This window comes from Bubalus bubalis, chromosome 8 (genome assembly GCF_019923935.1).
Source record: "Bubalus bubalis isolate 160015118507 breed Murrah chromosome 8, NDDB_SH_1, whole genome shotgun sequence".
NCBI classification, from domain to species: Eukaryota; Metazoa; Chordata; class Mammalia; order Artiodactyla; family Bovidae; genus Bubalus; species Bubalus bubalis.
The window spans coordinates 55,417,909-55,443,637 of NC_059164.1; the positions used below are offsets into that span (position 1 = coordinate 55,417,909).

The 25,729-nt window shown below is 38.6% G+C and overlaps 1 protein-coding gene across 1 annotated transcript in view; it reads right to left on the minus strand.

Annotated features, from left to right (window-relative positions):
- Nucleotides 1–25,729, minus strand: part of LSMEM1 (leucine rich single-pass membrane protein 1) — a 128,357-nt gene that overhangs the window by 34,838 nt on the left and 67,790 nt on the right. Inside the window, exon 7 of the mRNA XM_045166400.1 lies at nt 13,751–13,952. The gene's annotated coding sequence lies outside the window, so the exon portion shown is untranslated. The remainder of the gene's footprint in view (nt 1–13,750; nt 13,953–25,729) is intronic.

Below are 25,729 nucleotides of genomic sequence, written 5' to 3' on the forward strand. Positions count from 1 at the left end.
GACAGGACAAATATCTCTAAGTTTACAAACTTAGAGTATTTCCATAGTTTGGAGAAGATAAGTTTATTACTCTTTGGATGGGAACAGATGGCTCTAGGTCTAAAATTGTGGAATGTGAGAAATAAATGGATCAGGGAAATGAAGACATTCTGTAGCTTGTCAATTTTCTTTGCTAAGGAAGTCAAGGCAATAAAGCAGAAATAGATGTTTTTCTGGAACTCTCTTGCTTTTTTGATGATCCATCGGATGTTGGCAGTTTGATCTCTGGTTCCTCTGCCTTTTCTAAATCCAGCTTGAACATCTGGAAGTTCACGGTTCACATACTATTGAAGCCTGGCTTGGAGAATTTTGAGCAATATTTTGCTAGCATGTGAGATGAGTGCAGTTGTGTGGTAGTTTGAGCATTCTTTGGCATTGCCTTTTTTGGGGATTGGAATGAAAACTGACCTTTTCCAGTCCTGTGGCCACTGTTGAGTTTTCCAAATTTGCTGGCATATTGAGTGCAGCACTTTTAAAGCATCATCTTTTAGGATTTGAAATAGCTGCACTGGAATTACATCACCTCAACTAGCTTTGTTCATAGTGATACTTCCTAAGGCCCACTTGACTTCACATTCCAGGATGTCTGGCTCTAGGCAAGTGATCACACCATCATGGTTATCTGGGTCATGATCTTTTTTGTATAGTTCTTTTGTGTATTCTTGCCACCTCTTCTTAATATCTTCTGCTTCTGTTAGGTCCATACCATTTCTGTCCTTTATTGTGTCCATCTTTGCTTTACTGACTACACCAAAGTCTTTGACTGTGTGGATCAAACATACTGTGGAAAATTCTGAAAGAAATGGGAATACCAGACCACCTGACCTGCCTCCTGAGAAATCTGTATGCAGGTCAAGAAGCAACAGTTAGAACTGGACATGGAACAATGGACTGGTTCCAAATCAGGAGAGGAGTATGTCAAGGCTGTATATTGTCACCCTGCTTATTTAACTTATATGCAGAATTCATCATGCAAAATGCTGTGCTGGATGAAGCACAAGCTAGAATCAAGACTGCTGGGAGAAATATCAATAACCTCAGATATGCAGATGACACCACCCTTACGGCAGAAAGCAAAGAAAAACTAAAGAGCCTCTTGATGAAAGTGAAAGGGAAGAGGGAAAAAGTTGGCTTAAAACTCAACATTCAGAAAACTAAGATCATGGCATCCGGTCCCATCACTTCATGGCAAATAGATGGGGAAGCAATGGAAACAGTAACAGACTTTATTTTGGGGGGGCTCCGAAATCACTGCAGGTGGTGACTTCAGCCATGAAATTAAAAGACGCTTACTCCTTGGAAGAAAAGCTATGATCAAACTAGACAGCATATTAAAAAGCAGAGACATTCCTTTGCCAACAAAGGTCCGTCTTGTCAAACCTATGGTTTTTCCAGTAGCCATGTATAGATGTGAGAGTTGGACTATAAGGAAAGCTGATTGCTGAAGAATTGATGCTTTTGCACTGTGGTGTTGGAGAATCTTCTTGAGAGTCCCTTGGACTGCAAGGAGATCCAACCAGTCCATCCTAAAGGAGATCAGTCCTGAGTGTTCATTGGAAGGACTGATGTTGAAGCTGAAACTCAAATACTTTGGCCACCTGATGTGAAGAACCGAGTCGTTGGTAAAGACCCTGATGCTAGCAAAGATTGAAGGTGGAAGAAGGGGACGACAGAGGATGTGATGGTTGGATGGCATAACCGACTCAATGGATATGAGTCTGAGTAAGCTCCAGGAATTGTTGATGGACAGGGAAGCCTGGCATGTTGCAGTCCATGGGGTTGCAAAGAGTTGGACTTCATTGAGCAACTGAACTGAACTAGGAGGTCAAATGACACAGAAACATAAAAATATTCTTATCCTGATAATAAATAGATTAATAAAATGTAAATTAATGATATTTGTACCCAGAGTAATCAAAATATAGAATATTAAATGAAAAGTCAAGTACAAGGACAATGTATTAAGTAGGATCTCCGTGTTCTTGCCTGGAGAATCCCAGGGACGGGGGAGCCTGGTGGGCTGCCGTCTATGGGGTCGCACAGAGTCGGACACGACTGAAGCAACTTAGCAGCAGCAGCAGCAGCATCTATGTAAAATTGGTAAATCAAATCATTAACATGGTATATTTGGGGGGAAAGAAGACAAAAAAGGGACTTTAGCCCTAACCATATATATTTGTTGTTGAATTTGAATGTAGAATCAGGGGTGATTTTTAAAGTATCTTCTCTTCTATATTTTCCAGATTTCCTACAATAGCCATATATTAGTTTTATAATAAATGATATCTTTTTAACAGTCAAAAGCAGTTGTTTACTCATCACCAGTTCATTCATCTTTAAACTTCAAAAAAGCCACAAGATTAATAAATTGAATATTATCGAGTTAGTCCAAAAGGGAAATGGTGTACTATTATTGATAGAATATGGTTCTTCTCTTCAGCTGTTTATGGATGTTTGTCTCACGGTAACTTTTTAAAAATCACATTTGCTTAACAACGTTTATTACATATCTATTACATACTTGGCATTTTAACTGGCCCTGATGCTATGAAAAATTACAGCTCGTCCTTCCTTGAACAGCTCACAATCTATGGGTAATAGACCTGTGGTAGAATATATTGTGGTTTCCTGTGATAAACAACAATGTGTGAATTAAATGTGGTATGGACCTTGCAAGGGAGCTTCCCTCCTGCCTGAGAGATATGGGAAAGGGTTCATGGAAAGGTGACATTTGAAATAGCTCCTGAAGAAATAGCACAATGCTGCTGAAGGTAATTGCAACACCAGGTCATTACATCTTTATCAATCCACTAAAGAGTATTAAGACTCAGCACAAGATCAATTTGCAATTTGATTTTTGAACCAAACAAAAACACAAATTTCTAACATATCAGAGATGCTTAGTCCATGACAGAGGTACTCTTAAGAGTCCCTTGGACTGCAAGGATATCAAACCAGTCAATCCTAAAGGAAATCAACCCTGAATATTCATGGTAAGGACTAATGCTGAAGCTGAAGCTCCAATACTTTGGCCACCTGATGCAGAAAGATGACATTGGGAAAAACTCTGATGCTAGGAAAGATGGAAAGCAAAAGGAGAAGAGAGCAGCAGAGGATGAAACGGATAGCATCACTGACTCAACGGACATGAATTTGAGCAAACTCCAGGAGAAAGTGAGGGACAGGGAAGCCTGGTGCACTGCAGTCCATGGGGTTGCAAAGAGTCAGACATGACTTAGTGACTGAACAACAACAATAAGACAGAGGTACGTTTGACTGAGCTGAGTGGGGTCTCTAGAACTGGTATTATTACAAGTTGGGGGAGTTGTCTAGGTTGATACAATTCTTAACTCTTAAAAAGTAAGTCGTGTGATATAAATGTTCTGGACAAAATTAAAGTAGGAAATAATTTAGGGATTAAGTTTTGAGTCTTTAGGTCCTTTGGTTCAAAGTGGAAGTTCTGGTTCCTGCAACATCCACTCTCTGTTATCCCAACAGAGACTCAAGTGAGAGGGAGTCAGATGAGCATGAAGGTTAAGTCAGTATATCTCACAATATGGTCCTCAGATGAGAAGCATCAGCATCACCTCCAGATATGGTAAGAAAGGGAAATTCTCAATGCCCACTCCAGACTTACTGAATCAGAAACTCCAGAGATGGAGTCCAGCAACCTGTGTGTTAACAGGCTCTCTAGGTGATTCTGATGCATACTGCACACTCAAGTTTGAGATCCACTATGCTAAGGTAAGCTCTCAGTCATTAGTGTACAACCAGGTATCAGATTTAATTTAACCAGCTATCTTTTATTTATGGACCAGTGGTGAGGAGGAAGTGTGGCAGGAAGGAGGATTTAAGAGAGATATTTTGCTATTTTTCTCAAATACATGTATATACATAATATTTAACAGAGTGTGTTCGAATAAAAATATTCTTTTTGTTTTACAGAAAGCCCTTCAGGTGGTAGAATAGGTCTTTCAGATCTCTATTGCTTTTGGACTTCAGAGGATCAATGGAGGCTCATTCTCCCAGGATGAGTCTTTACAATGACAAAGCAGACGATCTTTGATTTGATATGACTTGGGGAAGCCAGGAAGATGCTCCTTGCCTCAAACACATGTCCAACCAGAGGCCATGTGACTAAAAGTCTACTGTCAAAGACTCATTTTCCCCCCTTAATCTAAGCATTTCCCTGAGTATCTACCCAAATTCAAATCCCATCTGGAGCAATAATATTTCAAACTCTGACCAGTCTGATTCAATCATGAATTCAATACTGACAACATTTTCTTTTAAAATGAGAGGTTCAGGAAGTGTACACAGTAAAGCCCTGGCCCACTGGGGGAGGGGTATGATTCTGATAAGGGAAGAGGGGCATTAGTCATTGGAAATAAATTTCTACTTTTTTACCCACAATAGATGTAGATTCTTCAGAGTCTAATTCCAGCCTAAATTTAGATAAGCCCTCCACCCCTTCAATGCCTTAAATTCTCATCTGTCAAAAGTCTAACAGGTTTAGGGTTTTTAAAATGTTTGGAATTGAGCTGCAGGAGTTGCTTGTATATTTTTGAGATTAGTTGTTTGTCAGTTTCTTCATTTGCTATTATTTTCTCCCATTCCGAAGGCTGGGAATCCAAAGGCATCTTTTCACCTTGCTTATAGTTCTCTTTGTTGTGCAGAAGCTTTTAAGTTTAATTAGGTCCCATTTGTTTATTTTTGCTTTTATTTCCAGTATTCTGGGAGGTGGGTCATAGAGGATCCTGCTGTGATGTATGTCGGAGAGTGTTTTGCCTATGTTCTCCTCTAGGAGTTTTATAGTTTCTGGTCTTACGTTTAGATCTTTAATCCATTTTGAGTTTATTTTTGTGAATGGTGTTAGAAAGTGTTCTAGTTTTATTCTTTTACAAGTGGTTGACCAGTTTTCCCAGCATCATTTGTTAAAGAGATTGTCTTTAATCCATTGTATATTCTTGCCTCCTTTGTCAAAGATAAGGTGTCCATAGGTGTGTGGATTTATCTCTGGGCTTTCCATTTTGTTCCATTGATCTATATTTCTGTCTTTGTGCCAGTACCATTCTGTCTTGATGACTGTGGCTTTGTAGTAGAGCCTGAAGTCAGGCAGGTTGATTCCTCCAGTTCCATTCTTCTTTCTCAAGATTGCTTTGGCTATTCAAGGTTTTTTTGTATTTCTATACAAATTGTGAAATTATTTGTTCTAGCTCTGTGAAAAAATACCATAGGTAGCTTGATAGGGATTGCATTGAATCTATAGATTGCTTTGGGTAGTATACTCATTTTCACTATATTGATTCTTCCAATCCATGAACATGGTACATTTCTCCATCTATTAGTGTCCTCTTTGACTTCTTTCACCAGTGTTTTATAGTTTTCTATATATAGGGAGAGGGTGGGATGATTTGGGAGAAAGGCATTGAAACATGTATAATATCATATAAGAAACTAATCTCCAGTCCAGGTTCAATGCAAGATACAGGATGCTTGGGGCTGGTGCACTGGGATGACCCAGAGGGATGGTACGGGGAGGGAGTTGGGAGGGGGGTTCAGGATGGGGAACATGTGTACATCCATGGCAGATTCATGTTGATGTATGGCAAAACCAATACAATATTGCAAAGTAATTAGCCTCCAATTAAAATAAATAAATTTAAATTTAAAATAAATAAATAAAATGCAGTATGCAAGTTTGGGCTAGAGAGCAAAATTCTTCATGGAGAAAATACCCTTAATAACTGGTAATATTTTATAGTTTTATAATAATAAAAATAGAAAATAATTTCAAAAAAAATTTTTGACGGTCTTTGAGCGTTAAATTCCAAGGCCAAATTTGCCTGTTACTCCAGGTGTTTCTTGACTTCCTACTTTTGCATTCCAGTCCCCTATAATGAAAAGGACATCTTTTTTGGGTGTTAGTTCTAAAAGGTCTTGTAGGTCTTCATAGAAAACCGTTCAACTTCAGCTTCTTCAGCGTTACTGGTTGGGGCATAGACTTGGATTACTGTGATATTGAATGGTTTGCCTTGGAAACGAACAGAGATCATTCCGTCGTTTTTGAGATTGCATCCAAGTACTGCATTTTGGACTCTTTTGATGACCATCATGGCCACTCCATTTCTTCTGAGGGATTCCTGCCTGCAGTAGTAGATATAATGGTCATCTGAGTTAAATTCACCCATTCCAGTCCATTTCAGTTCGCTGATTCCTAGAATGTCGACATTCACTCTTGCCATCTCTTGTTTTACCACTTCCAATTTGCCTTGATTCATGGACCTGACATTCCAGGTTCCTATGCAATATTGCTCTTTACAGCATCGGACCTTGCTTTGATCACCAGTCACATCCACAGCTGGGTATTCTTTTTGCTTTGGCTCCATCCCTTCATTCTTTCTGGAGTTATTTCTTCACTGATCTCCAGTAGCATATTGGGCACCTACTGACCTAGGGAGTTTCTCTTTCAGTATCCTATCACCAGACCACCTGACCTGCTTCTTGAGAAACCTATATGCAGGTCAGGAAGCAACAGTTAGAACGGGACATGGAACAACAGACTGGTTCCAAATAGGAAAAGGAGTACATCAAGGCTGTATATTGTCACCCTGTTTATTTAACTTCTATGCAGAGTACATCATGAGAAACACTGGGCTGGAAGAAGCACAGGCTGGAATCAAGATTGCTGGGAGAAATATCAATAACCTCAGATATGCAGATGACACCACCCTTATGGCAGAAAGTGAAGAGGAACCAAAAAGCCTCTTGATGAAGGTGAAAGTGGAGAGTGAAAAGGTTGGCTTAAAGCTCAACATTCAGAAAACAAAGATCATGGTATCTGGTCCCATCACTTCATGGGAAATAGATGGGGAAACAGTGGAAACAGTGTCAGACTTTATTTTTGTGGGCTCCAAAATCACTGCAGATGGTGACTGCAGCCATGAAATTAAAAGACACTTACTCCTTGGAAGGAAAGTTATGACCAACCTAGATAGCATATTCAAAAGCAGAGACATTACTTTGCCAACAAAGGTCCATCTAGTCAAGGCTATGGTTTTTCCTGTGGTCATATATGGATGTGAGAGTTGGACTATGAAGAAGGCTGAGCACTGAAGAATTGATGCTTTTGAACTGTGGTGTTGGAGAAGACTCTGGAGAGTCTCTTGGACTGCAAGGAGATCCAGCCAGTCCATTCTGAAGGAGATCAGCCATGGGATTTCTTTGGAAGGAATGACGCTAAAGCTGAAACTCTAGTACTTTGGCCACCTCATGCAAAGAGTTGACTCATTGGAAAAGACTCTGATGCTGGGAGGGATTGGGGGCAGGAGGAGAAGGGGACGACAGAGGATGAGATGGCTGGATGGCATCACTGACTCGATGGACGTGAGTCTGAGTGAACTCCGGGAGTTGGTGATGGACAGACAGGGAGGCCTGGCATGCTGCGATTCATGGGGTCTCAAAGAGTCAGAGACGACTGAGCGACTGATCTGTTCTGAGCGTTAAATATGTTGAAGAGGAAAAAAAAAATCCATATCAGTGTATGAGAGAGAATCATTCTGGCTAACTTCACTCATTACTCCTATTATTAGTGCCAATCTAAGACCATCTAGAGTCCTTGATGAATCTAGGGAAGTCATTTATCTGGCACACAAATACTATTTCCTGGTAACAGCTTGTTTCACCCCAGTGAATGAAAGGTTGATTAAATTATAACCAAACGTTAACAGATGCTCAAAGCCTTGACTTAACTTTTGTGAAGACGAAACTGCAGCGGGAAGACAAGTACTGTTTTTCATTAAGGTACACACTTATATTGCTTATTTCATATATTTTGCTTTCTTCAATATTCCTACAAGATGAGGAGAAAGGATTCCCTATATTTTAGTATACAACCAAGCTAAGTGGTTAATTAATAACTTAGACAGGGACTATAAACCACTTCCCCTGTCGTCTAATGAAGAATAAGATGTCTCAGGATTTTCTTTCCATTCCTGGCAGCAGAGGTGCTGAAGAGATAAACAGCTAGAGCCGTTAACATAAATCATTCTCAAGGAGATACACTGTGTGACCTTTGGGGGAATCATTCACACTTGTATAACACTGAAACCCAAGGAGCTCAGAACTCTTGGGGAAAGTTATTGTGCATATGCATCTTATATATTTAATCTTGCCACCCCTTAAGAAAGGAAACAGACACAAAGAGTTAAAAATACATTTCTTGGATCTACATTCCCCAGCAGGGAGAAACCAAAGAAAGCCCTAATCTTGACAGTAAAGAATCTTCCTGCAATGCAGATACCCAGGTTCAATCCCTGCAGAAGGGAACGGCAACCTACTCCAGGATTCTTGCCTGGAGAATTCCATGGACAAAGGAGCCTCGAGGGCTACAGTCCACAGACTCACAAAGAGTCAGACATGACAGAATGACTAACACTTTCACTTTTTCACTGTGACATCCTAGTTCTCTCTGTTCTTCAGGTTTTCCCTTTACAACAGAATTTTCTTGACGGCAAAGATACTCTTGGGCAATAATTCTTGATTCTCCATCCCCACTTCCACACCCAAAAATCCTGAGCCTCAAAAGAAGACACTAGCATCCTCCTTGTGCTCAAGACTAAACCCTAGGAAACATCCCAGATTCATCTCTCCCTGTGCTCCACTCCTAGTCTATGAAACCAACCAAGTCCTACTTCCAATTTACACACATCAACCCTACCATTTCTCACCACCTCCACTGACACTCTCTCTGCCTTGCCACCAGCATCCCTCACTTGAATCCACTTCCCTTGCCCCCCACAGTCCACTCATTACAGAAGAGTTTGAATCATCTAAAAATACAAATCAGATTTATAACAGTCCATTCATTACAGAAGAGTTTGAATCATCTAAAATACAAATCAGATTTATGACTACCTTACTTCAAACTTCCCTGTAACTTCTGAGTATAATTTGATTTCAAATTCCTATCATGATCTATAAAACCCTGACTAGCTCTTTATCCTTCCTGTGTTCTCTTTGTCTGCTCAGTTAGGACACTTCAACATCACTGATCCTCTGGGTTTTTTGGTCCCTGAAACACACTCAGCTTCTTAACTTCTAAGAATCGTTCCTGGAAAGCCCATCACCCAGATCTTTGCAGAGCAGGCACCATCGCATCATTCAAGTCTCAGCACATATGTTACCACCTCAGAAGAGAATTTTCTGAAATGCTCATCCAGCCCCTGACCCAGCCATTTTATCACCTGATTCATATATATTTTCTTTGGATCACTGACATGTATGACATGTTCCTACTTCCTAAATATCTGTCCCTCTGCACTAGACCATAAACTCCATGAAAACAGGAATCTTTGTTTCACCATGGAATTCCTAGAGCCCAGAGCAGTGCCAAACACAGAACAAGCCTTGATATTTGTTGAATTAATGAATAGACTCTTCAGATGAAACCCACTCTATAAAGGTTTCAAGTTTATATGTAACACTAAGAACAATGAATTCAGCAAATATTTTTATGTGTCTATGAAGCGTCATGCACTGTTCTAGGCATTTCATTGGAGTTGACTTACATTCATCTACTAAAGTTGAATAGAACATGATTTTGACTGTAACAATATGCTGGTTAACATCCCTTTAAAGAAAAGCCCCAGTTGGGAGATTAGGATTGATATATTCACACCACTGTATATAAATTAGATAACTAAAAGGATCTACTTCACAGCACAGAGAACTCTACTCAATACTCTGTTATGGCCTATATGGGAAAAGAATCATAAAAAAAAAAGAGTGTGTGTATGTATATGTATAACTAATTCACTTTGCTGTATACCTGAAACTAACACACCATTGTAAATCAACTATACTACAATAAAAATTAGAAACCAGAAAAGCCCCACCTGAGCACATAGGCTGTACCACTCACTCGTGACATGGGTGTTGCTACTAGGGCTTTCAAGGGCATCACTAAAATGCATGGTCTTGCTATCACTTCTGGAAAAACGAATCATAGAACACCTTTCCTGAGGATGGTGGAGGAAAAATGCCTTTGCAAGTATACAAGAATAAGGAGACTGGGTGCAAGTCCTAGGTCTGCTATTTACAACATATGTAACTTAGGACGAGTTACTTTATCTCTCTGAAGCCCAGATATACAATTTTTAAAGATGATAGCCTTAATAATTTCCCTACCTACTTCAAAGAGTTATAAACATCAGTGAAATATTGCAACTAAGAACACTTCACATCCTGAATACATTTGTGGCTTAGGATTATAGACAGGCACCTGCTCACCTACACAAAAAGGATAACAATCAAATATTAAATGATTTATGAATTATAGTTGCCACATCATCAATTAGCTCACATTCAATGCAAATGACTCTTCACTAGGAGAGTAGCTGAATCTTTCCAAACACGTTTGTTGTAATAGATTTCCCCAACAGAGCCTCATTTCTGAAGTCTCTTCCTTGACCTGTCCTTGTACTTGAGTCCTAAGAAGGAGTCCAAAGCATTCATTTTGGTCATCATCAGTAGCAATGTCTCCTTCCTAAAAAGAAACAGCTCAGAACACAGACCAACCTGTAATGACTGCAATGACATGCTTAGTAAACTAAAACTCCCCAAATCATTTCTTCCTGAAGCTAAATTTTAGCCACCAATGATGATACCAGTTGAGAATAACCGACATACTGAACCCCAAGTGTGAGTGTAACAAGCAGACAGGCCAGGATCATCCACTCTGATGGAAGAGTCTATGTGGATAATTCCTAGGCCTCTGTGGACACAGTGTAGATACTCATAATCAATGACTTTCTCTACTGGCATACATTTTCCAGCTACAGATTTGATAAAAGGGAGAGGAGAAAGTGGCACTTAAAATTCTAGTGATTTCTTAACAATTGTCCCTAGACAAACCCACATGATATTTTTAATAGTTTCTCTTGAATACCTTGCCTTGGAGGCTGTCTGCTGTTGCTCTGTCTCTCTAGTTCAAAGTCATTTGTATTTCATCAGTTATTAGGTACCTATTTCATTTGACGATTTCTTGAGGCTCCTTCTTAATTATTTAAATACTCAAGAATATAAACTAAATAAGCTTGTGTGAACGTCCAGCTTAAAAAGACTTTCCACAATTTTCTCAGATGGGCAGGTTTAAGAATTTGACCATAGAAGAGCCAGAAACATTTAAGGAGGATATGACTTTGTAAAGGAAAAAATGGGAGGTAGTTCCAGTTGAGGTATCCATCAGATCAGCTTGAGACTATAACCTAAATGTTAGGACTCATCCTTTTTTCTGTCTTACATGCCCAAGTCCACCCTCTGTAACCTCAATCCTTCTGAACCTTGCAAGGGTTAAACTGTAAGACTGACTTGTAAGTGACCAGAGTGTATAAGGAGATTCCTGGTGAGAGAAGAGGGTAACTTCAGAATCAAAGATCTTGGTGCCTGCTGCTGATTGCTGTCCCATTATAGTTCTGTAGATGGTCTCAGGGCTTGTTGGGTCTGCATCCAATCCGGAGTCTGTGTTGGGTGGCTGTTGATCTAAACATTTGTAGAGAGTCCCGATTGCTATGGAGCTCAGAATTAGACATAAGCTATATGTGTGGGGTTTTGTAAGAAGGAGGCCAACAAGTTTAATTAAAATTGAAGAACCACTGACCTCCATTGTCTGTTTTCTCCTCGTTTCTGCATTCTTTCTAGTTTGACTCACTGCTTGCTGCAAACTCAAGCTCAGAATATGCCCAGCTATGAAACACAACCCTACTCTGGCCAATGTGGACTACTTTTCTCATCCCAGCCCTAAGCTCTCTTTAGCCATCTTCCCCTGGGCACTTTCCTGGTCCCATCCTTCTCCTGAGTCTCCCCCTCTTCTCTGCACATCTTGCTATAGTTTTTTATCTTAGTTCAAAGTTCAGTATGCAAATTCATAGTTCCACTATACATGATAATTTTTGACCCAGTTCTTAGGAGCCTACTCAATGTAAAAACTATTTTCTCTCACTGATTTTAAGTACATTGTCCTAACAGACCCCCTTTACTTGCTCTTCTACGCTATTGAAGATATATATATATATATATATATATATATATATATATATATATGCACACACACACATTTAACAAGAACTTAATGATACAGTGTGCTAGCTGGCCTGTGGAGTTATTCAGGAAAAGGACTTTTCACTAAGCATCTGTGGTTTTAAATATAAGCCAATCAGAACAGGGGTTTTGTATTAGCTATCTGTATAGCTGTCTATAAATGAATTCTTGATACTGGGCAACAGACTTAGGAAAGAATGAGTCCTCAGGCCTGGCAGGTAACTATCAGGAAATTTCTAGGTGATTTTGGCATTAAAGTGAACCTTCAAATGACCTGAAAATCCGGTCTCTAGAGATGAGCTATTTCATTCAAAATTCAAGAGGAAGTATATCTTTAAATTTGGTAAAAGATTTTATATCCTGTACCCTAATTTCTGGCTTACATATAAGGTACAAATGATATCATATACTGTCACAATTGATGTTTTTCCCAAAGGTACCAGCCATATTATCAGCTAATAAAAACTGAATAATATAGATTGCAGGTATAATATAGATTATATATATTTATAAATGATAATGATTGTCTTATCATTTAAATACTGTTCTTGTCTGTTTTAGCCAGAATTTCAAGATGGATTTCCTATCCTCTAGTTATTCAATTGAATAATAATCTCAGTACTGCTGTAATAGAATTTTTAAGTTGTAAATCCTCAAATCAATTGACCTTAACATATAGAGGCTATATGAGTAGACCTGACCTAATCATATCAGCTGTTTTAAAGGCAGAGTTTTTTTCTGGCTGGTAGCATTGAGGCAAGAAAAACTTTCTGATACACAATTGCTAGCCTTGAAAATGGAGAGGGCATGGTGCAAGGACCAGAGAGCAGCCTGCAAGAGCTGAGAACCCCTCAGCCAACAGCCAGCAGAGTAGTGGCAACCTCAGTCTCACAGCTGGGAGGAAGTGAATTCTGCCAACAACCTGACTGAGTGTATTCCTCCCTGAGCCTCCAGACAAGAACTGTTCCTCTGTTACAAACCAATGCTTTGATTTTCACCTTGCGAGACCCTAAGCAGAGAACTCAGCCAAGTTCCTGCCAGACTTTTGGTTTACCTAATAAATGAGTGGTAGGCCACTCACTTCATGGTAAATTGTTCGATAGAAATAGATAGCTAATCCACTATTCTGTAAACTTAAATGTCAGGCTTCTTTTATATCTTTTTCAAGCAGCTTTGTACAATATTCAATATCACATTCACGTGGAGAAACAGCAAGGCCACTGGGTGACCATCAGGAAAGGTCTGTTGACTTTTCTGAAGATCATGTGTTGAGCTAAAAAGGGCTATAACAAGAAAATGACTCACTTGGCTTTAATAACAAGCCTAAATAGAAGAATCACCAGAACCATCTAACCAAAATGATTCGAGCAATTGTTTTTAATACTTGATTGCATATTAGGAAGTTTTAGCAGAGATCTCCAGTGAAGTTATATGCTTAATTTTACAACAACCAATTTTCCAATAAAAGTAAGTGATTGTGAAAACAAAGAGGCAGAACTATATTGGGTGATTCAATGGAGACACACAAGTAGACTCATACTTACAGACATGCAAAAGCAGGTTTTAACATTCCACTATCCAGCATATCTCAACAGTGCTCAGCAGTGCTTACCTTTCTCCAACTTTCTGCCTCCCTCTCCACAGAATAAATATGTATAGTTGGGGGATGAGGAAGTTGGTGATCCTCAGGGACCACAGAGATGGTGCATTAATCAGAATTCCGCTGGGAAGGCAGTACCCTGTTCCCTCCACTCAGAGTCTGGAAATAGCTCAGTATGATTCTTCGATTAAATATTAATGAAGTGAATAAGACCCTGCAATACAAAGCAGAAAAAGAAATTAAACATTTCCCCAGGGGAAAGTCTACAAGTCATAAAAAATTAAAACATAAAACTAAATATTTACAAATATTATTTACAAACTTAGGGTTGTTGATGGCTCATGCCCATGGCAAGCTCACAAGTCCTTGGGGAGCTTCAAGACCTTTCAGGGATCAAGCAAACCTTGTCCTGCTTGAATGTGTGCCAGAACCACCACGTGGGGGTTGGTAGGGACAGATGATAAAACATAGACTCTCAGAACCACCCCCCGCCCAGCTAAGATGCTGACTCGGAAGGTCTGGGAGGTCGGAGACCTGGCTTCGGTAAATGTAATAAGTAACCTGAAGGGATTCTGGTGGGCATCTAATCTAGGCAGCCCTGGTAGAGCCCGTTTCTTCACAGTTGTTTCACAGATCTGGAGCCCTCACAGTGCAACATGCTGGCCATTGTTCTGCGGCTTATGCAGGACCTACACTGTATTTGTGAATTATTCAGGCACTTGGCAATTTTCTTTCACAGTTACAAAGGAGATCATCCTAAGCAGAACTTGAGAATAAACATCAGTGAATAAAACCTTTCCCATTGCTATTTCTTTCATCCACTTATTAATTCAACAGATAATGAGAAACTATTTTATGCCAAGCACTGGAAAAGGTCCTGGAGATTTAATGATGAATAAGTAAGAAATTGGTGACACAGGCAGTAAAGAATCTGCCTACAATTCAGGAGACCTGAGTTTGATCCCTGAGTTGGGAAGAGCCGCTGGAGAAGGGAATGGCAACCCACTCAGTATTCTTGGCTGGAGAATTCCATAGACAGAGGAGCTTGGGCTACAGGCCACAGGGTTGCAAAGACTTGGACACAACTCAGTGATTAACCCTTTCACTTTCAAGTAAGAAATAGCCTCTATTCTCAGGGTGTTCACAGCATAATATCATTAGTAAGCAACATAATACATTATGGTGAATGGCAGAAGAGGAAAAATACAAGGAGTAGAAAGAGTATCCCTGGTAGTAGGAACAGTGTGTGCAAAACTTAAGAGCTAAGAAGGAGGCTTAATATGGTGGGGTGGAGTATGTTTGTCTAAGGGATTGTGTCTAGTGTGTGTGTGTGCACTGCAGGTATTAAAAGGAATAATGACAGATGAGATCAAAGAGAAAGTGGGGGCCAATTTACTCCTCCTTAAAGGTAATCTCATCTTGGCAAAGTATATTGATAAACTCAACAAAAGCCATAATCCATGAACTCTATCCACATGAAGACAAAGCTAATAAGGTTAGATACTTTTATAAGGTGTGTTTTTAAGAGTCAAAATCTTCTAATAGCTTAACATTTCCTGATTCAGCAGTTCCTGTATAAATTCAGGAAGATGTGACTTTTTTCTATTTCCCATTTGCCTGATGGTTTTCAAGAAAGGTTGGTACAGCAGAAAGTGATCTATAAAGACAAGTACTGTATACTTCGACATACTACCAATATTGTCATTCTTGTAACTCACAATATTCATAGACTCTGGAGATTATAGTCCAACTGTTCACCTAAGGCAAAAATCTCTTCCAAGTTTTACCCCTTCTTTTGGGAGGGAAGCATAATATAAAACCTCAATTCCCTTTGAGTGGATTGTTGCAAATTTAGGAAGCCAAACTCAAATAGTTCAAAATATAGCTTTTCTAGATTGGAATGGAAATTTGAGCTATAGTTCTAGAAACAAATGACTTGGGGTGGGAAAAAAGGTAGCGGATATCATCCAGTATACACAACAGAAAGAAGAGAAAACGTGAGAGTAAAAGAAGCATTTGTCAAGAAGGAAGTAATTGTAGCATTCAAAGGAAGGAACAATGCTATCTAGGCCAATAAAAGTTAAATGATCCAAATAAGTTAAGGTAGGCCATAGCTAAGTCTAGCCTGTGAGCTGGATATATTTGACTTGCTCTTCCAGAGCAATTTCACTCTTGATGCTTCTCTTCCCTGCTTTGTGTTCCAGAGGCTGATGTGTATGAAATGTATCTATGGGCTGTGTTGCTTCCTGGCCTCCGATTGGTCCAACCAATGGGAGACACTAGCAGATCAAAGTGAGAGAGAGAAGAGTGAGACTAGCTACATGTCCCCTTGACCATGGTGAGACTCTGTCCCTCTACCAAAGACAACATCTCTCAGACAGACTCCTACAGCTGCTTTCTCTCCCTGGGCTCCAGTAACTTCTCCTTTTCTTGCTTCTGCAGGCCTAGAGAGATGACATTTCTCTACTATTTTTAGTTCTATTGTGCTTCACCATTTCCTGCTAGTTTACTTTGACCTTGCCCTCTTTCCATACACCTTTGTAAGCAGTCCTTTTACTAAGCTCTCCTCCATTACTTGGTTTAAGTGAGCCATTTATTTTTTGTCTGCATCCTGACCAATAAGCTACCACGGACTGCATGCTTCTTACATTGACAATGCAGAGTTAGCCTGACTGTTAAAACGGTAACTGTTATTGTTAACAGTTACATAGAAATTACTAGGTGTGTTTACATACATTATCTCTTTTTTTATTCTTTATTCATGACTAATAAAACTCAGACTTAACCTGCTCTGGAGTAGTAATGATACATAATGAATGTAAATGTGGATATTTATTACTGAGTCCAAGTCTAAACTATATTCTTAAGAATTTCATAGCCCAAATGTTGTATAGTCTTTTAAAGCTGAATAAATTGGAACTTCATTATATAAATTGGCTCTGTATCCTTCATTTGGGTTCCAAGTTTCTCAAATTAGCTAATACTCATTCAAGATTTCATTTCTACTGGAAAATTTCTAAGGGCAAATTGTCAGAAGAGGCAGCATAATGAATCAGCATTTAATCATGAGCTGGTAGATATCTAAACCATATTTTACAATGATAATTGAATCAATTAAGAATAGAAGTCTTACAAACCAGTTGTTTGTCATACTTGGAATGGAAAGTCTGAGATTGTTAGACTTGTTGCCATATAAACTTGTTCCACTGTTGCCACATAGATAGATTGAAAGCGCTAGTTGTTCAGTCGTGTCCAACTCTTTGCTGCCCCATGGACTGTAGCCTGCCAGGCTCCTCTGTCCATGGAATTCTTGCAAGAAGTATTGGAGTGAGTTGCCATTTCCTTCTCTGGGGATCTTCCCAACCCAGGATCTAACCTGGACCTTCTGCACTGCAGGCAGATTCTTTACCATCTGAACCACCAGGGAAGCCCCTATAATAGATTAATGACCATATTAACTGTTTTCCCTCTTTTCAACCACTTATTTCTTCTGTATATGGACACAACCCAAATCTGCTTACTATATCAGTAAGCAAAATCTACAGAATCATTAAAAAAATTTAAAATTCTAAAGAGAAATGCAAGGAGGAACTATATCTACTGATATAATAAATCTGATAACCAACTTCATGGGATACTCAATTCCCAAAATAAGTAACTCCACAATGAGTGTACACAAAATGGAGTTAAAAGATATGCAAACTGTAACCTAATATTTGAGCAGACAGTCTGTGCCTTCCTAGTGAGGATACTGTTGTTGAAGCTCTTATGGTAAATCGAGGGAGTTTGCTAGTCTTCTTTCTAAGATAAGAGAAGGTGGATGGGACAAAGTTAGAACTTAGATTACTTTTAGAAAAGTTGGACTTTCCCCTCAGAACCCCAACCCCTATACCAAAAAGCTAAAAAGCCTAAATCGTTGAATGTCAAAAAATAAGATTTCTAATTTATAATAAAGACATATAATAATCACAACAATCTAAATGTCCATTGATAGATAAATGGATAAAAAATATGTGGTATATGTATGGGCTTCCCTAGTGGCTCAGATGGTAAAGAATCCACCTGCAATGCAGGAGACCTGGCTCCGATCCCTGGGTTGGGAAGACCCTCTAGAAGAGGGCATGACAACCCACCATAGTATTCTTGTCTGGAGAATCCCTATGGACAGAGGAGCCTGGCAGTCCATGGGGTCACAAAAAGTTGGACACAACTGAGCAACTAAGCACATATATATATATTATACACATACACACACATATATATAGTAAAATACTACTCAGCCATAAAAAAGAATGAAATAATGTCATCTGCAGCAATGTGGATGGACCTGGAGATTATCATACTAAGTGAAGTAAGTCAGAAAGAGAAAGACAAATAATATATGATATCATATATATGTGGAATCTAAAATATGACATAAATGAATTTATTTATAAAACAGAAACAGACTCACAGACATACAGAACAGGCCTGTTCCAATGGGGAATAAGGGGGTGGATAAAGGATGGAGTGGGAGTTTGGGATTAGTACATGCAAATTATTATATATAGAATGGATAAATAACAAGGTCCTACTATATAACACAAGGAACTATAATCAATATCCTGTGAAAAAACATAATGGAAAAGAATATGAAAAAGAATGTACGCATATGTATAACTGGATCACCTCACTATACACTAGAAATAAATATTGTGAGTCAACTATACTTCAATAATTTTTAAATAAGATTTCTAAAATCCATGCTTACTTCTGATATATGTGTGTCAAATATAAAATAATCCCCCTGAAAAATTGCACATAAGACCAAATTTCCTTTCAGGAGAGAAACCATCATCATTAGAGGGTATATTCCAGATGTAAAAGAATGTAATCTAGGACTTGAATATATGACTTATAATACTCAGAACCTCAATTTGAATAGCTTTTCCCAAATTTAGCAAGCTGCACTTATTAAACTTTGCCCAAGATAAAGCTTTTCTAACCAAGCTCCTCCAGTTTGAGATAAAGCTTTCCTAAACAAGGATGATTTGAGCTAATAGTTCTAGAAAGAAATAATTTGAGGGTGTGGAGAAGAGGTGGAGTATCATATAATAAATACACATAATATGTACGATAGAAGGAAGAGAAAGTATGAGAGTAAAAGAAAAATTTGATTTTTTAATAAGGAAGTAATTGGTGACATTCAAGGCACAACTTAGTAGGGGTTATGTACCACACTGTCACAATAAGCAGACAGAAAGAAAACGAAGATAGTCATCACAGTCAACAAAAAGAAGAAACAAGTTTTAAAAAGGGAAAGAAATTTCTATGCTGGTTGATCTATCTACCTAACACTATAATCTGTTTCAGCAGATTTTTATTCTTAATGGATTTATCATTATAAAGTATGGTCTTAGAGACACGTACCTGCCCATGATTAAATTCCAATGACTTGGAAATTTTGCTTATGAAAAGGAAAGTATCTATTCTTGTACTACTCTGTACTCCTAGAACCTAGCAGTTAATGCCCAGTACACGGATACCCAGAGCTTGTATCTCAAGTCAATCACTAATTCAACCAGGGTTAGAAAGGGCTCAAGACCAAGGGAAGGTGTCTTCATGTTTGAAGGGAACTGTGTATTTTTTAAGGCAAAGTAGATGAAGCCAAAGGAGGGAAGAAATTGATCATGTTAAAGAAAGACCTTGATTAAAGAGAGGCATGGAAAAAAAATTCTCAGTAGTGATGGTCAAAGAGGGCACATGAGCCTTCCTCACTGTTACTAGGAATTATTTCCATGCTTCCCTTCCACACTCCCTTCAGTCTTCCTTTCCCCTCAACTTCTTAGTCCTTCCGTTTCATTTCTCCTTTTCATCTTCTCTTTGCTTCACCTCACTTCTCTCTCCCTCCCGTCCAGCTGTAATATAGAAGTAAAATAAAAATAATAATATTCAGTTTTATAAAATTACATTGTGTTATGATTGTTCTTAAGCTAAAAGTAGGTGAATAGAATGTTTAATATTCATCTCTCTCTTTTTTTTTTTTTTTGTATGTAGCTCTAGAACAAATAGTTTTTCTATAGATAAAAGACAACATTTAAAAGAGCCTCACCATAACCTAGACTCTTGGAAAAAGAATTTGATTTTTGGTAGAGAGTGGGTGGTTTGTGACAGGAAGCATTATGATATAGTTTAAAACATGGTACCCAGGGTTAAGCAAACCGAAGTTGAAAACATACATCTACCACTTGCTAACTGTGGGATCTGAGCAAATTTCATCACCTGTGAAGTGGTGCTATTATCTTCCTCTATAAGAGTGGCTCCAAGTTGTAAATGCAGGAATGGTTTTAGCCTAGTACCCAGCACAGAGTAAATAATAATGGTAGCCATTGACATTATTAGCTGCTTTACATTTCCTAATCTCTCTGAACAGATTAATTAAGCCAAGGAAATATTCTTCTAGACATTCATCTCTTTATGGCCCCAGTTTGCACTGGAAATTTACCAATATCATCATTTTCATTATCCTTATCTAAGATCACAAAGAGAAGAAAAGGAAAACAAAATCAACCTAGTCTCTTGCTAAAATACACAGAATTAACTACTGATTGCAGCCAACTGCCCCAAGATGCAGCAATTTTGAAAGCAAAAGGTGCATGTGTTGATTTGACAGTTCAAGAGACAGATAAGCACATCAATTTTAATTTAACTTCCCAACTCACAAGCTGTTAGTCAAGATCATTGTTATGCCAATCATCTGGCATTAAATATTGTTATGATTTCTGATATCAAATCCACAGTAAAACACTTAGAGTGACAGTTCAGTGGAAAATTCCCAGTACTTCCCCTCTGTAATCTAGGCTGGTAAAGTTTAATTAAAACAACCAAATTACAAACTACCTCAGAAGATTTTGTAACAGAATTGCTGGCTGGCCTTTAGGTGATGATGATGCTTGCTACAGACCACTGCTTACTGTCACATGCGCTTGCTTAGATAGGAAAGGATCGCTCGTTGATTCAGTAATAGAAGCTAAGACTTTTTATTGCCCTCATTTTTGCTTCTTTTACTGACAACGAAAGTAGGAGATTTAAAGTTCCAGTTATTCTCATAAATAAGGCCAATCATGGAAAAGCAAAGGGAAGGACAGATAGTTTAAAGGTCAGGTATCTGAAAATCTACTGAAGGCTAAATAATGTAAAATCTTAAAGACTTTTAATTCTATTTCAAACACTAGCAGAAAAATACAGTTTGGTCTGGGCTCAGGCAAGTCACTGAACCCTCTTGCCCCTGTAGCTTACTCCCAAGGGTTTACAATTGGAGGAATAAGCCAGTTGGTGCTTCAGGCCTGTTGAGTAAGTATGTAAACAGAGCACCAAGCTTCTTACTTCAGCAGCAGTGTGTTTTCCTGTGAGCATTCTGGAACTTTAGAGCCAGAGAAGCCTGTTAAGGCTTGAGTGTTTCCTCATTTTTTATGGCTGAGTAATATTCCATTGTCAGAGAAGGCAATGGCATCTCACTCCAGTACTCTTGCCTGGAAAATCCCATGGACAGAGGAGCCTGGTGGGCTACAGTCCATGGGGTCGCTGAGAGTCAGACATGACTGAGCAACTTCACTTTCACTTTTCACCCTTATGCATTGGAGAAGGAAATAGCAACCCACTCCAGTGTTCTTGCCTTGAGAATCCCAGGGACAGGGGAGCCTGGTGGGCTGCTGTCTCTGGGGTCGCACAGAGTCAGACACGACTGAAGCGACTTAGCAGCAGCAGCAATATTCCATTGTATAATCCATGTGTACGTATGTCTATATACATACATACACACACACCATAACTTCTTTAAACATTTATCTGTTGATGGACACTGAAGTTGTTTCCATGAATTGGCTATTGTAAATAATGCTGCTATGAACACAGAGTCACAGATGTCTTCTATTAGTTAGTGTTTTTCATTCCTTTGGATATACTCACCTAAGTGGAACTGCTGGATCACACAATAGTTTTGTTTTTAATTTTTTTTGTTTTTAATTTTTGAAGAACCTTCATATTATTTTCCCTAGTGTCTGTGCTAATTTACAGTCCCACCAACAGCACACAAGTTTCCCTTTTCTCCATATCCATGCCAGCATTTGCTATGTCTTATCTTTTTGATAATAGACATTCTAATAGATACAAAATTATGTCTTATTGTGGTTTTAATTTGCATTTCCCTAATGACTAGCGACTTTTGAGCATCTTTTCATGTATCAGTTGTACATCTTATCAAGAAATGTCTATTCATGTCCTTTGTCCATTTTTAAATTTAGTTATTTGTCTTTTTGCTGTTGAATCATATCACAAGATTTTTTAGATATAAAATCTAGTTGGGGGCTTCCCTGGTGGTTCAGTGGTAAAGAATCTACCTGCCAATGCAGCAGATGCAGGTTCAGTCCCTGATCCAGGTAGATCCCACATGCCACAGAGCAGCTAAGCCTGTGCACCACAATTATTGAATCTGTGCTTTAGGGACTAGGAGCCACAACTACTGAGGCCATGTGCCATGACTGTTGAAGCCCATATGCCCTAGAGCCTGTGCTCAGCAATAAAAGAAGCCACTGCAATGAGAAGGCTACTGCTGCTGCGTCGCTTCAGTCGTGTCCGACTCTGTGCGACCCCATAGACGGCAGCCCACCAGGCTCCCCTGTCCCTGGGATTCTCCAGGCAAGAACACTGGAGTGGGTTGCCATTTCCTTCTCCCATGCATGAAAGTGAAAAGTGAAAGTGAAGTCGCTCAGTCGTGTCTGACTCTTAGCGACCCCATGGGCTGCAGCCTACCAGGCTCCTCCTTCCGTGGGATTTTCCAGGCAAGAGTACTGGAGTGGGGTGCCATGGCCTTCTCCTAATGAGAAGGCAGTGCACCACAACTGGAGAGTAGCCCCTGCTTGCCACAATTAGAGAAAAGCCCACGCAGTGACGAAGACCCAGCACAGCCGAAAACAAATATATAAAATTATTTTTGAAAAGAATCTGGTTGGTTAACCATGATTTACTTGACTATTAGGTATTCCTGCATCCATATGTAAATAAGTAAATAATAGTTTTAGTATTTGCTGATCATGTACAGTTGGCTTAGAAAATACACACTAGTCAGAAAGTCCTTAATTATATATACCAAGTTAATTTAAATGTGAATTTTTAATTATATATAGTTTGAGCCACAAAAAGACTTATAATACAATGTCTCTCCAAACTGCCAATGTTTCTAGCCATCAAAAATGTATGAAAAAATGTTTATATTTTGTTCACTCATTATCAAAAATATTCTGTGAGCACTCACAATAAGCCAGGCCCTCTGTTACGTATTGGGAATTAAAGATGATCCAGTTCATATTATAGAGAGAGTTTTATTCTTGTATTCCAAATTTTATTATTTTAGCTTATAATATTATATAATTTGATTAACCTTCTATTGTCCTAAGAACAGTAAAATAAAACCTTAACTTAAAGCTTCCATTTATCTAACCTATTTTGAATCATATCAAGTCATTTGAAATTATCACAAGACAAAGGAAACTATTAGTTTCAGTAACTCACAAGACTGAATATCTATGTCAAAATATTCTCTTACAATAGAATTATCATCTATTTTTATATTTATGGATTAGAGAGAGAAGAAAAACCTAAAATTGATTAACTGTAAAAAATTTACTCTAAGTGGAGGGCGCACTGGGCTTATAGCATACATTGTGGACTGGCAGGGGAGTGAAGTAGGGCTGTGGTTCTTAGAAAATGTTTATGAGTTCTTTAGTAAATAAATAACCAGTTGTCATTAACACATTCATTGCTACTATTCAGATACCCTAAGTATGATTTTCCAAATGCTTTTGAAAATAGCTTACTGGACTAAGAGACTTCATTCAAGTAAGCTGTTCATTTCCTTTGCTTTCATGATTAATGTTCATATCCAACACATTTTTCTTAATGCAAAGATAAAAATTCTGACGACAGGTCAGAATTATCATCAATTCCAATGAAATCTGTTAATGAAGGGTTTGTTTTTGTGCAGAGTACTATTCAAACCATTAATGTACATCCCAAATAGTTCATGGTTACTTTTTTTGTTATGCAATCAAGTGTATTCACAGGGATAGCATGCCCTTGTCTATTTACTCTGTCCCTGTGTTTATTTGCTCATTGATTTATGAAGTGCAGCACACCAAAAAGGCTCTCTTAGTCATTATGGGAAATTACTAAGGTTTCTCTATAGAGTATTTTTCGTTATGCTGTAACAAGAGTTCACAGAGAACTCAAATCTGTAAACCAAAGATTAATTATTTGTGTCCAAGTGATAACAAAAACTTAGTAAATCCAGTGTGAATTTCAATTAATTCAGAGAAAAAGAAACTCACCTAATGTTTAATGTTTGATTGATCATGTAGATCAGTGGTTGGTAATCTTTTGGAGGTCCAAAGACCACTTTGAGAATTTAGTGAAAGTTATGGATTCTCCCTCTCAAAAATCTAAACCAGGTAAAGAACTTACAGTGGAGAGAAAAAAAAAGAAGTGATGTTTTCATTTAATCAATTATTGTATGTTATTAGATAGTATCCTACTGCCAATGCCTTATCACTTTCTGAACTCTAAGGGTTTCTACCAGTACATTTATGAAACAAGTTCCACCTGAACCACAAGTTCATAATTATAACTTGAAAATAAGTTCATGCCCCAGAGGCTTGCTTTACTCCTACTTTTACCTAAAAGTCCCCACAATTCAATATAGAAAGTACATAAAGGTAAGGTTCCCAAGATGTCTTGTCACTGAGATAAGTGTTGAGACCCTTGGGCCCTCTCAGGGTAGAGACTTCTCATCCATGACTCTATCTCTGCCCTTTGAGAAGTTCAATACTCTTCCACCATCATCAACTTTCCCCTCTCTCAATACATCCCTGAATCTGATCCACCAAACCACTCCATCTTCCCTTCCAAATGCTGCTTTTGAATTCTTCAAAATTCCTCATCAGTAAACACTGTTATCTTCAATGTCTTTTCTGAACATTCCTTCTCTTCGTCCTAAATGAAACCAGGTCACCTCCTAACAGCATTGCTTTCTCAAGTAGAGGCTATTTATTTCCCTCTCACATTGCACATACAAAAGGGTTGGAAGGTAGATCATACTCCATGCTTCCCAATATAACCTCAAATCATTCCCCCTTCCTTTTTGGCTTTGAAGCTCATCCAGCCAGCAATAACTGTTCTACCTTCTCAGTGCTACCATCGTGTTATCTCCAGTTACTTCTCTCCTTCTTTGACAGGATTACAACAGAGATCTTAGACTGGGCTCTTCCTTATCTTCACAACTTCCGTCATCATTCTTAAAGTGATGACATCATCCACACAGATCACCCATCATACATCTCAGTGTCTCAGTTTCTCAACCACCTCAATTCCAGGGACGTTTTCTTCCACAGCATCTCAGTCAGCCATTCCTATGACCATATCGTGAGTCCTTCCATAATGTTTCAACATCCCACTTCTAGCTCCCACCTTCTATTTCTCTGAGCTCACTTATTCTATTAACAATCTCCTCCACTGCTACAATTTTCAGTCTTGACCTTCTGTCTGTTACTAACCTACCCATCTTCTATCTTCAACTATCTCTTTTGGTTATCATCAAGACTATCAGTCCCTGTATGCTCTTGCCTTTGACAGTACTGTCTTAACAAAACCATGGTTGAACCTGAATATCCACTTTTCCTGTATCTTGATGATGCAAAAGCACATCATTTAAATTCATGAACACTCATCTCACATGGGCAGGCAACACATACTGGAATGTCTACAGTGTTTCCTTAGTAAGCTCACTTTCTCACTCTCTAACACAATCATTTCATATCTCCTTCCCTCTCAAAAAACCTCCTACCCCACCTTCCCTTTTCATTCTTGCTTGATGACCTTGATTTACACTTCATGAGAAAACCTACATTATTAGATGGGAATGCCCTCATATCCTCACCTCCATATGTGAAACCTGCCTGT